General features: G+C 44.8%; 1 pseudogene; it reads left to right on the top strand.

The window, feature by feature from the left end:
- Positions 1-13398, top strand: part of LOC107108347 — a 122285-nt pseudogene extending 108887 nt beyond the window's left edge.
- The last annotated feature ends 96 nt before the right edge of the window (positions 13399-13494 follow it).

Below are 13494 nucleotides of genomic sequence, written 5' to 3'. Positions count from 1 at the left end.
TTAGAATGTTAGAGGCAGGGCTCTACTGGTAGCAGGCGCTCCTTTGCATATTAGGCCACACACCCCTAGTGTAGCCAATCCTCCAAGAGCTTACAGAGCTGTTCTTACTGGGGCTACTGTAAGCTCTTGGCGGATTGGCTACACTATGGCTGTGTGGCCTAATATGCAAAGGAGCCCTGCTACCAGTAGAGCCCTGGTAGAGGCAAAAGCCAATCAAGTTGCATATGCAAACGACCTCTGTGTTCCGAGGCAAAGGCCAATGAGGCTGCATATGCAAATAACCTCTGTGTTCTGACTGGCTGGGGGGGGGGAGAGGAACAGCAAACTGTTTAGAATGTTGGAGGCGAGACTCAAGCAATACAGCCGGTGGATAGGGACAGATTCTGAGCGTCAACCAATTCCGGAGCATATGGAATGTTCTAGAGAAGTGCCACCACCATTCGGCTTTTATATATAAGGGAGATAAGGGTCCAATCACACCTCATGTAAAAATTCCAAATTCTAACAGACAAGGGCTAATGGACTTGACCTGACGCATTTCGGCCTGCATAGGCCTTCTTCAGAGGTCAAACACAGTGAGGAACGTATTGGCTAATATAACAGTATAGTACAATCATACAGATACAAAATAGAAATACAAAAAGGACCAGAAAAAAGTTGGTCCAAAATGAAACCACCAGGCAAAGAATAAAAGTACAAATGAGGCCTCCAAAGGTGCAATCACCTGCCAAGTGGTGTTTCACTGGTATTAATTTCTGGTCCAGAAAATGCCTTCCTACGATTGTTCAGCCAAAGTGTCCTCAGTAGAATTGTCCTTAGTGCAAGATACTGCACTGCATTTTGGTGTAGTGGTTAAGTGTGCGGACTCTAATCTGGGAGAACCGGGTTTGATTCCCCACTCCTCCACTTGCACCTGCTGATGTGACCTTGGGTCAGTCACAAGCTCTGGCACAGCTGTCCTTGAAAAAGAGCAGTTTGTGTCAGAGTTCTCTCAGCCCCACCCACCTCACAGGGTGTCTGTTGTGGGGAGGGGAAGGGAAAGGAGTTTGTAAGCCACTCTGAGACTCAAAGTGAAGGGCGGGGTATAAATCCAATCTCTTCTTCTTCTTTGCCTAAGGATTGTATTGTACTATTATATTTTCACATGAGATGTGTTTGGGCCCACATATATATATTTTATGTTATATATTAATTTTATGTTAATAAATACATGTATTTGCCAGTTCCCTGGCAAGGCGGGATAGAAATGGAAATAAATGAATAAATATCTTTTTATATACTATATATATTAAGAGTTTGGTGGTGGCCCTCATTTCCATGAGACTAACCTTTTCAGGTTCTGGAGATTTGGACAAAGGACCATCTGGTTTGGAAGTCCAGGGTCGTTTCCAGATGCCTGAGGAGGGTGGGACTATCATTTTAAATATTTCTGATTCGTAACAGTAGCCTCTGACCTCAGAGAGTGGGGCTGGCAAAATCAGCTTGTCACTTAGAGTGGGGGCTGGCTTAGATCAGATTCCTTTGACCATCAATACCTGGACATTTGGGATTTCCCATTGCCTTCAAGTGAAATCCACAGCGGGATCCACAGGAGGTTGGGTTTTCATTAGATATGAGGCCTCTTCCAATACCTGGGTACAGCAAGGAACTCTGCACATGCTCTGAGGAAACTGAGATAGCCTTGGTAACGTGTACTTACCTGAGTTAGTGCAACTGTATTGCTTTTGATTTGAAAATCCCTGTGCTGGCTGTTGTGTGCCTCTTCCCTGTATTTTGTTTTGCCCCACTTTTTGAATCCAACCACCCCTTTCCTATTCCCCCCCCCCCCGGTCTGTTTTATGATAACAGTTTCTGTGAAGACTTTGCTTAGTATGGGATGGAGGCCTTTCACACCACCTGCTAGATTCCGGGGATTGAACTTGGGACCTCCCGCTGAAGGCTCTGAGATGTTTAAACCCTTCTCTTGTGGAAACCCGAAAAAGCTGTCAAGATGTAGTTTCAGTCACCCCTCCCTTTTCTTTACGCTGGAATTTTAAAGGGCTTAAGTTAAGTTGAGTTGAAGATTCTTGGGTTTTATTGCAGTTTATAAGTACAGAGTTCAGAGTCATCTTTAACTTTTTTCTTTTTTGAAGGTAAGCTGGTTCCCCCTCGTTCCAGCAGCTACAGCTACTCACCCATGGCTGCCACGGATGTTCTTGCCTCGGTCCCGCGTCAGGGCGATCCGGGGAAACCACCTGCTTGCTACCCCTTGCGGGGTGCCCGGATCAAGTCTCCTGCCTTGGGCTTCTCTTTGGGAAGCCCAAGGGAGCCTGAGAGCCCTCAAGCCCCGCTAAAAGACCTGGCAATCCGGCCAAATCTCGGGAGCGCCCCAGGAGTCGAGCACTCTCGCCGCGCCGCAACCGGTTCTTCATTTAAGCACTTGCTGTCTGCCTGATTCAACTGCCCATGAGCGTCGTTGGATCAGTTTGGTGTCGTGGTTAAGTGCGCGGACTCTAATCTGGGAGAACCGGGTTTGATTCCCCACTCCTCCACTTGCACCTGGCTGGATGACCTTGGGCATGCCATAGTTCTGACAAGAGCTGTCCTTGAAAAAGAGCAGTTTCTGTTGGAGAAACCTGTTGGACCTTTCTCAACCCCACCTACCTCACAGGGTGTCTGTTGTGGGGAGGGGAAGGGAAAGGAGTTTGTAAGTTGCTCTTTTTTTAAAAAAAATTCAAAAGCACTTCAAGCAATGATATCTGGCGTTATCCTAACCTAAAATGTCCATGAGAGATATTTCTCCAAGTGTGAATCATCCAGTTGGGAGATTTAACAGCCTCCTTCAGCAGCCTCTTCTACTAGAGTATTGTACATCCCTCCAGATAATCCACCCAGTCTGCTGAGGGAAGGGTGCAGAGTCTGCGAGTGGGGCAGGATCCATTCCTTGGTCTCTTTCATTCCATCTCTTACCCCTCTCCCTCGCTGCTGTTTCAGATGTGGGGACAGTCTCTGAAGACGGAAGTTACATTCCCTGAAGCGGAAGGAACTTCCTTGGAGCAAGAGCAGAGGGCACAGGCCATGGAGCGTGCCGAAGATGTCCTGTCCTGTGGTAAGGACTCTTTGTGCATGGATACGATTAGGGCACCCAGTGAATTTGATGAGTTCAGGTCGGGGGGGAGAAAAATTAAACAGTTCCTCAGACAACACAGAGTTATTTGCGGAACTCAGTGTCCTCTACTTGTGATGCCTCTCAAAGGGGGTTCGACAAATTCCTGGAAGGCAACTCCTCCCATTAATTAAAATAGTCATCTCTCTCCCGCCTTCCCTAAGGTAGACAAATGTCGGCAGAACTATTCAACTTGGTGAATAAAGGGAGCCTCCACCTTCTGGGGCAGCAGAGCTCTGAAAAACCCTTTCTGGGGGCCAACATGGATGGAAACATCTGGCTTCTGTGCCCGTGCTTCTAGGGGCATCTGGCGGGCCGCTTTGGGAAACAGGAACCTGGAATAGGGATGGTGGGCTGTTGCCCAGGAGCTTTTGGGGAGGGGCTTTGAGGTGAGGCTTGGGGCGGATGTGATGCCATGTTGATGTTGCGTCTGGCTGAAAACCTGGTTGGGAAGTGAGCATGCCAAGAGACACTCTGAAAACTCATTCATATGACCCTCGAGTCTTCATCTGAGCTCAAGTCATGTCTGGGCCGAATGTGACAGTGACGTGTCATGCGGCGTCATTTCCACCTCCCTCTTCACCCTCCCTCAGACCCGACACAGGCCTGACGCAGAAGTCTGAAATACGTTGGCAGCATTTAGAGTCCCTGAGGCTCCTGGTACCTGGTCCTTCTCTTCTAAGTCTCCCAGTATTTTGTAAAAAGTGTTAAAATTCCTTGAGTGTACACAGGGCAAGGCTTTACACCCCTGGCAATGCAGTGAACGAAGCAGGAAACAAAGAAACAAATCAAATAAAAAGTCCTGGAAAAAACCCTTCCTTCCTCCTTTGACTCAGGAACAGGCAGTGGAGAGATGCTGTTGAGCCGTCATCTTTTCAGAGGTGTGGAAATGGCTGCTGCCCCTCCCGTCCAGGTAGGGTATTTGAGCAGGGGACGGCCTGGGTTCCCCCTCCTTTCAGGGGGGGGGGGGCTTTTGCTCCTGCAGTCTCTCCAAGGTGTCTGGGCGAGAGAGGCTCTGAACGCCACTCCCTTTACCCCATGCCAAGGCATACATCCTGTACTGTCCCAGAATACTCCTTTCCGGGATGCAATCTGTGCCTGGCGTGATCTCTGAGGAAGGATTTTCTGCTTTTTCTTTCAGGGCCCGTTTTCCTTTGAGGAGGTGGCCGTGTATTTCACCGATGACGAGTGGGCCCTGCTGGATCCGGACCAAAGAGCCCTCTACCGGGAAGTCATGCTGGAGAACTATGGGAATGTGGCCTTTCTGGGTAAGGATCTTTCATATGTGGGAAAGGTGCAAATTGCTGCCATTGTGAGGAGGCATGTATCAAAATATGGAACAGCCATGCACCATTTTGCCCAGTGGCAAGTGTGGCCAGTGTTGTGGCCATCACCCACGCCAGAGAGCGTGTCCCGGCCTGAAGCGAAGGTGGGATGAGAGGCCCTCAGAAAGGGTCCAGATCCTCCTTTCTCAGTTTCCAGCCTTTGCAACACAACTTTTTCCCTGGATGGGATTACGAACACCTGCTCCGATTGTGATCTGGAAATAATCTGTCCCCCTTCTGCTGTTTGGGGTTGTGGGCTTTGATATTGACCATGTTTCTGTCCTTCCAGGAGAATTTTTTTGGATTTCTCTCCTCTCCCATTTAAGAGTTACCTCTCTCCCTCCCCCCCTCTCTTGAAAGGCTGTGGTATCCTTAAATCCTGGATATTCTGGGGGAAGGCGAGGGGGTGGTTAAGGCCAGCCAAGATGGACGAGGCCAAAGGGCTGTGAATCCTTTCCTACTGCAGTCACATATAGACCTTTGGACCTTACCTGCCCTCCCAGGTGCTAAATGTTGCAGAATCAGTCCTCGGCTAAAACTCTGCAAAACCTCTGATACACCTTTGGTACTTTAATGTCGACAGTAATTAGCTCGTATAGTTGAAACTTTGGTCCTGTTCCCAGGAAGCTTCAGGACTCTGCTGAGTGCTGTAAGCCCTCACTGTACACCACTTTGACGCCCGTGACTTTTGCCATCTGGGGATGTTTATACTTTGCAGCAGTCAGAAGTCACTATCGAATTCTACATAGAGTATCAGAAACCAGCTTCCTCTGCTCGTGAGTCACCCTAGATTAACACAGCTTTCCTTGACTTTCCTGACTCCACAGATAGAATGAAAGGGGCTGACTTTGTTGTACACGTCATATGCTCATCAGAGACTTGTCTGACAGTTACATTAGTTTCATTGGGTGAAAAAGAGTACTGTACTTAATGTCTGAACTAGTTTTATTCGAGGTTGTTCTGATCAACCACCCTGCCATGATGGGGATATCCCTTTCAAACTTAGAAGTGCACAATTTATGTATTGGGGTGGTGTTGAAATATTCTGTGTTGACAATTGGAATGCTACATAAATGTTTTCTGACTTAGGAGTCTCAAGAACTTTGGTTCACTCAAAATGGAGTTTGCTTTAAACGTTTGGTGCCGTCTGGCTGCGGCTTGCTCTTGTTTAAGAATGTTGTCTTTAAGTCTCCTTAGTTTCACACAGCCATGCTGGGGAGAGTGAACATCCTTTCACCTGCAAGGTAACACGTTCCCTCTCTGGCCTTGGCATCCCTCATGAACATTCCAGAGCAGTTAAGTCCTGTGGGAAGGGACTGGTGCCGTGAAACTGCAGGTCACACGGCACCTGTTCTTCTGACATGACCAGAGACCAATCAGAGACCAGTGAAATCGTCCTTTCCTTGATTGGCCTTCTTGTATCTAGAAGACATTGCTTGAACCTTGATTGGTGCACAGGCCTAGCGACCACTGAGGGTTCCAGTGATAAATAACCTGCTTTAACATCCTTTTGGGGGGCATGGTGGTGTTGCATGTCAAGCTGACTTCTAACTCTGTCTTGCTCACCTTTCGGCCGTCTTGGGAGCTCTGGCTGCTGAAGCCAACGAGCCTGACGCTTGGGACTCCGGAGACGGAGTACATTTGGACCCAGAACTGATGGCTAACATCTTGTCTTTGAGAACCAAAACTCTAGAAGTTCTTAGCGAGTTTGTTAATCTTTAGCTCTCTTGTTTTCCCTCACAGTACTGTTTTAAGTAATTCTGCACCTTTTAATGAATATATCTTGTGCACTTAAATATGTATTTTATTTACCGACTTCTGGTATTTGTTTCCACTGCTGCAATAAGTTATCTGGTGCCTAAGACTGTACGTTGCTGCCTCTAGAATAACCGGTGGGTCTCCCGCTGTGAGCCAACCTCGCAGGGAGGATTCCTTAGCTGAGCCCAGTAAGGTCAGGAGTCTGTCCTTTGGTTCTTGACTGGAGGGACACAAAAGGTCCGGTGGTTGGACTATCTGGTTAAAGGTATACAAGTACCTTTAACCCCCCTCTTTGTAATTGTAGCTAGCCATCCTGTTGGTGAAGACGATCTCAAGCCCGTGCTGGGCAGGATTCGGAGGGAGGCTCTCTTTGACAAAGAGTGTGTAATGGGATAAATACAGTTTTGGTTTAGAACAACTCTCCCTCCCTCCCTCCTTCCCTCCCTCCCTCTCTCTCTGTCTCTCTCTCTCTTTTGATAAAATTGGGAAGCCAGCGTCTTTGCCTCCCCAAAACTAACACAGTGGCAATGAGAGTACATGAAACGGTTCCTGCACCCCTCTTCCCCCTAACACTAAACTTACCTGCCCTCCTAGTTGCTAAATGTAGCCAGGTAAAACAACTCGCCCCTTACCTGTCTAGCCCCCACCTAGCCATGCACGCAACGGTCGTGCAATCCACGCAACGGTCGAACTCTAGACTTTTTTTATATATATATTTATTAGTTTCTACATATCATGATACCCAAACACAGACCCCAGCACCAACAAACATACACCCATTACACCAATTTTTTGAGCACATTGGACTCATTCCTGGACATTGCCTTATTCCTTACTCATAACACTCCACACCACTGTTCCCTCTAAGCTGAGTTAGTGTGAGCTAGCTCACAGTTCTTTAGCCTCCAGCTCACACATTTTTCTCTTAGCTCGGGAAGGAGGGCTCTGAGCAAACTAATTTATGCAGCAGCCAAATCACTTGCTCACGACTTTTAATGCCAGTGGCTCACAAAGTAGAATTTTTGCTCACAAGACTCCACAGCTTAGAGGGAACATTGCTCCACACACCTATTTTAATCCTCATAATATCACTATTCACGTATTCCATATATCACAACACTAATGCTCCCCAGTATATCTATAAATTTTCCATTTTTCAAATTCATAATAATTATTTTCTTTTAATATTAAGACTATTTTCATTACTATGGAGCAATTATAGTTATCCAAGTTATTCAAATTTCATTTAGAGTTTAATACATCAAACCTCATGCCGAGATATTACATTATTCCTTACTCATAACACACATCTCTTTTTATCACCATAGTATTACTATTCACATATTTTATATATCACATATTAATACTCCCCAATTATATCTGTAGCTTTTCTACATTTCAGACTCATATTGTTTCCTTTGCATCCTTATGCATTCAAATTTCATTTAGACTTTAGATAAAATTTAAAAATCAAAATACCCAAAAATTAATTCAGTTTTCATCCCTAAATGACCCATTTATGCCTTAGTACCAACAAAACATAAATCAGATGTTCCCTCTTAAATCCAAATAAATTAATTCCATTCCCTAAATAATCCATTATACCTTAATACCATCACAATTCATTCCTAGCAAGGTTTAAATGTATCTAAAGAGAATAAATCAATAATAGAACCCCAAATCAAACCACAAATAATGAAAGAAAGTACCATCAATTGGGATACTGCCTCCCACTAAATTATACTCCCAGCTATATTCAATGTAAAAATTATATTAATAATAGTAGGGATTTCTGCAACCATTCCCTTCCCAACTCATATCCCTATTAATCCATTAAATTTCTGTTAAATACTATTATACCAAAGTACCATGTATACACAGAATAATAATGATAATAATAATGAAAATAAATTAATAATATTAATGGTAAATTAAAAAATTACTTTCAGTCATTATCTCTAATACATCTTCAAATTACTATTTGGAACAACATGTATTATACATTCCTTGTTCTTAATCATTTCCTTTATCACAACCATTACAGAGAAATCCTATACAGGGAGAAATATTCTATACACACACAACATTCTTGACCCACATTTACTCTCCCATCCTTCTGATGTCAGCTTCTTCTTCTGGATCTCTTGTCTATGCCTAATGTCTTTGAATTCTTGTCTTCTCAAATTCCAGCTTTCCCTTTTCTGTTTCCATAAGTCCATTCTTATTCTTTTACGTTTTTTAATGTTCTTTTCAATATCTCTTGACTTCTTATCTTTCTTCTTTTTCTTTTTCACTAGAGCAGTTAACGTAGATCCCTTTTTCACTTCTATTGCTGCATGATAGTCTCTGTGGGTTTCCCTCTTCTGGCCCGGATTTTGTATAATTGAAAATTGCTTGTTCGATAGCTCCCTTTCCTGACCGTCGTCCTGGTGCTCAGCCAATATTAGAGAGCCGTGCTCCACATCCTCCTTGTCTACATTTGTCACGTCAGTTTGTATGTCCCCCGATTCTCTAAACAGATTTTTACAAGCTGTTGCCACCGCTTCTTTAATTGTAACCTCCAAAAATCTTTTGAATTGCTCGTAAGCTCTCCTATTTGTGTTTCTAGATCAAACTCTACCTCTTCTTCTAGCGCCGCCGCCATTTTAAGTCTCTCACACCAAACCGGCTACTATAAAGTTCCAACTTCAAGTTGATCCGCTTAAAAAAAAAAATATTAACACTTTTTTGCTTATCTTGTTTTTGCAACTCTCTTTCTTCTTGCCCCCTCCTCTCTAAGAGTTCTTCTTCTTATTAACCCCAATCTGTTCGTAGCCGCTCTCTCGATACTTATGGGGCAATTAAAAAGGGGGGGTGTCTTATTTCGAAGTATAGTTTCATATGGAAATACGCGGAAAAGGAAAAAAACACCTCTCTTGAGGGCAATGTGCTACTTACATCCACTCGGTTTAAAGAGTTTTTTTAAAAACGGTTGGTCGCTGCTATGGAGCCATTTGCATGACTCCTCCAAACTTCATCCCTGCTTCGGGGCATGGCATCGAGACCTCCACGATTGCCAACAACGGAGACGCCAAGCAAAGCCCCCTGCCACTTCATCTCCCTTCAGGAGACGTAGTGGAGCCCTCCTGAGCTTCGGGAGGCTCCCAAAAGAACAAAGTGGAAACGGGCGTCCCCAGAACGCTCTGAGGCACGCACACTCGCAACGCCGTTCCGCACAGACTTAGCTCCCATGCAACGGTTGCCTCTAGACTTGATTACTGAAACTTGCTCTACACTGGGCTGCCCATGAAGCCGATCTGGAAGTGGCAGCTTGTCCAGAACGCAGCTGCTCAGGTCCTTACAGGGACACCGATAACTGCACTTCCACAACCTGTGCTTCGCCGGCTGCACTAACTCCAAGTCAATTACTGGGTCAGGTTCAAGGTTTTGGTCTTGACCTTTAAGGCACTAAACAGTCAGCGACCAAAGTACCTCCTCTGCTTCTATGTTCCCCGGAGAGCATTACGCTCCAGTGACCAACATCTATTGGAAGTCCCTGGCCCAAAAAGGGCCCATAAGAACATAAGAACATAAGAGACGCCAATGTTGGATCAGGCCAAAGGCCCATCCAGTCCAACACTCTGTGTCACACAGTGGCCAGAAATACCAGTGCCATCAGGAGGTCCACCAGTGGAGCATTAGAAGCCCTCCCACTGTTGACCCCCCCCAAGCACCAAGAAGACAGAGCATCACTTGCCCCAGAGCCCCTATCTATACCTTGTGGCTAATAGCCACTGATGGACCTCTGCTCCATATGCTTATCTAATTCCCTTTTGAAGCTGTCCATGCCTGTAGCCGCCACCACTTCCTGTGGCAGTGAATTCCAAGTGTTAATCACTCTTTGGGTGAAGAAGTACTTCCTCTTATCCGTTCTAACCCGACCGCTCTGCAGTTTCATGGAGTGCCCACGAGTTCTTGTATAGTGAGAAAGGGAGAAAAGTACCTCTTTCTCTACTTGCTCTTTCCCATGCATAATCTTATAAACCTCGATCATGTCACCCCTCAGTCGTCTTTTCTCCATGCTAAAGAGCCCTAAGCGCTTTAACCTTTCCTCATAGGGAAAGTGTTCCAAACCTTTTGTCATTCGAGTTGCCCTTTTCTGCACTTTTTCCAAAGCTATAATATCCTTTTTAAGGTGTGGTGCCCAGAACTGCACACAGTATTCCAAATGAGGTCTCACCATTGATTTATATAGGGGCATTATTATATTGGCTGATCTGTTTTCAATACCCTTCCTAATAATCCCCAGCATAGCATTGGCCTTCTTTATTGCAGTCACACACTGTCTCGACATTTTCAGTGAGTTATCCACTACAACTCCAAGATCTCTCTCTTGCTCAGTCTCTGCCAGTTCAGACCCCATCAATGTGTATTTATATTTAGGATTTTTGGCTCCAATGTGCATCACCTTGCACTTGGCCACATTGAACCCCATTTGCCATGTTGACGCCCACTCGCCCATCCTTGACAGATCCCTTTGGAGTGCCTCACAATCCTCACTGGTTTTCACCACCCTGAACAACTTTGTATCATCCACAAATTTAGTCACTTCACTGCTTACTCCCATCTCCAAATCATTAATGAACAAGTTAAAAAGCAGTGGACCAAATACTGATCCCTGCGGTACCCCACTGCTTACCACCACTGAGAAAATTGCCCATTTATACTCACTCTCTGTTTTCTATGAATTAGCCAGTTTTTGATCCATAAAAGGACTTGTCCTTCTATCCCATGATTTTTGAGCTTACTTAGGAGCCTTTGATGAGGAACTTTATCAAAAGCTTTCTGGAAGTCAAGGTAAACAATATCTATTGGATCCCCCTTGTCCACATGTTTGTTCACCCCCTCAAAGAACACTAACAGGTTAGTGAGACAAGATCTTCCCTTACAGAAACCGTGCTGAGTCTGCCTCAATAGGTTTTGTTCATCTATGGGCCTACTAATTCTTTCCTTAATAATGGTTTCCACCAATTTACCCGGTATCGACGTGAGACTGACTGGCCTGTAATTTCCTGGATCTCCTCTGGAACCCTTTTTAAAGATGGGAGTGACATTAGCTACCTTCCAATCCTCAGGAATGGAGGCAGATTTTAAGGAAAGATTACATAGCTTTGTCAGGAGATCCACAAGTTCACATTTGAGTTCTTTCAGAACTCTCGGAGTTCACATTTGAGTTCTTTCAGAACTCTGTCCTCGACAAGAGCCAGGGCCTTTTGACCCTTGGCTCCGACTTGGTGGAAATCTCTGCTGGTTAACATCTGGGCACTACAGGGCAGAGATGTTCTGCCAAGCGTACAGTTGACAACAATCCTAACTATTTGATTCACAATCTTCTTTCACCTCTCTTTCCCCATTGCTAATGTAAGTTGGGGCCAGAATTGCATGATGGCGCCATATGGCTATTGGGCTTTAGAACTATGTTTTAAACTATTGAATAGATGTGATGCGTTTTATATGACTTCGATATGAACCACCCTAAGCTCGCTCACCAGGAGGGCTGTAAACAAACCAAATAAGTAAATAAATGCTCTTTTAATTCCAGCAGAGAACAATCAGCGGAATGAGAAGAGTGAGGAACCTCATCCACAATTGCCAGATAAACTTAATAATGAAGATTTAAAAGGAAAGGTCAGGAATCGAAGCAGACCTATGAGAAAGAAAGGCAGCCATTTGGTTGAGAAGAGATATGGAAGACAGCATAATGTACAGTTTCCAAAGCACAATCTAATGAAGACAAGTAAATCTGTTCAGTACAGAAACTACATCAAACATAGCTCACAGCTTTTTGCGAACCTAGGAACACAAAGAGGAGAGTGTGGGAAGAAATTCAGTCTGAGTGACAATCTTCAACAGCATCAAGGAAACCACAAAGGGGGGGAAGCTTTTGACTGTTTGGAGTGTGGGAAAAGATTCAGTCACAAAGATAGTCTTCAAAACCATAAGAAAACCCACACAGGGGAGAAACCTTTTGAATGCCTAGAATGTGGAAAGAAATTCAGTTGCAGTGGTGGTCTTCAATATCATCAAAAAACCCACACAGGGGAGAAACCTTTTGAATGCCTAGAATGTGGAAAGAAATTCAGTTGCAGTGGTGGTCTTCAATATCATCAAAAAACCCACACAGGGGAGAAACCTTTTGAATGCCTAGAATGTGGAAAGAAATTCAGTTGCAGTGGTGGTCTTCAATATCATCAAAAAACCCACACAGGGGAGAAACCTTTTGAATGCCTAGAATGTGGAAAGAAATTCAGTTGCAGTGGTGGTCTTCAATATCATCAAAAAACCCACACAGGGGAGAAACCTTTTGAATGCTCAGAGTGTGGAAAGAGATTCAGTCACAATGGCGGTCTTCAATGTCATCAAAGAACACACACAGCGGAGAAACATTTTGAATGCCCAGAATGTGAAAAAAATAGGAGTCTTCAAGATCATCAAAGAACCCACAGAGGGGAGAAACGTTTTGAATGCTCAGAGTGTGGAAAGAAATTCAGTCACAGTGGTAGTCTTCAGTGTCATCAACGAACCCATACAGGGGAGAAACCTTTTGAATGCTCAGAGTGTGGAAAGAAATTCAGTCACAGTGGTAGTCTTCAGTGTCATCAACGAACCCATACAGGGGAGAAACCTTTTGAATGCTCAGAGTGTGGAAAGGGATTCAGCAACAATAGCAATCTTCAGTGTCATCAAAGAACCCACACAGGGGAAAAACCTTATGAATGCTCAGAATGCGGAAAGAAATTCAGTTCCAGTGCCAGTCTTCAATATCATCAAAGAACCCACACAGGGGAGAAACCTTTCTAATGCTCAGAGTGTGGAAAGCGATTCAGTTGCAGTGGCGGTCTTCAATATCATCAAAGAACCCACACAGGGGAGAAACCTTTTGAATGCTCAGAGTGTGGAAAGAGATTCAGTAGCAGTGGCATTCTTCATAAGCATCAGAGATCCCATAGAGGAGATAAACCTTTTGAATGCTCAGAGTGTGGAAAGAGATTCAGTTGCAGTGGCGGTCTTCAATATCATCAAAGAACCCACACAGGGGAGAAACCTTTTGAATGCTCAGAATGTGGGAGAAGATTCAGTAGTAGTGGCAGTCTTCGGTGTCATGAAAGATCCCACACAGGGGAGAAACCTTTTGAATGCTCAGAGTGTGGAAAGAGATTCAGTACGCATGGCGGGTCTTCAGTGTCATCAAAGAACCCACACAGGGGAGAAACCTTTTGAATGCCC

Source organism: Gekko japonicus, unplaced genomic scaffold (genome assembly GCF_001447785.1).
Source record: "Gekko japonicus isolate JY-2015 unplaced genomic scaffold, Gekko_japonicus_V1.1 scaffold2979, whole genome shotgun sequence".
In the NCBI taxonomy this organism is placed as follows: Eukaryota; Metazoa; Chordata; class Lepidosauria; order Squamata; family Gekkonidae; genus Gekko; species Gekko japonicus.
This window is presented reverse-complemented; position numbering and strand designations above follow the sequence as displayed.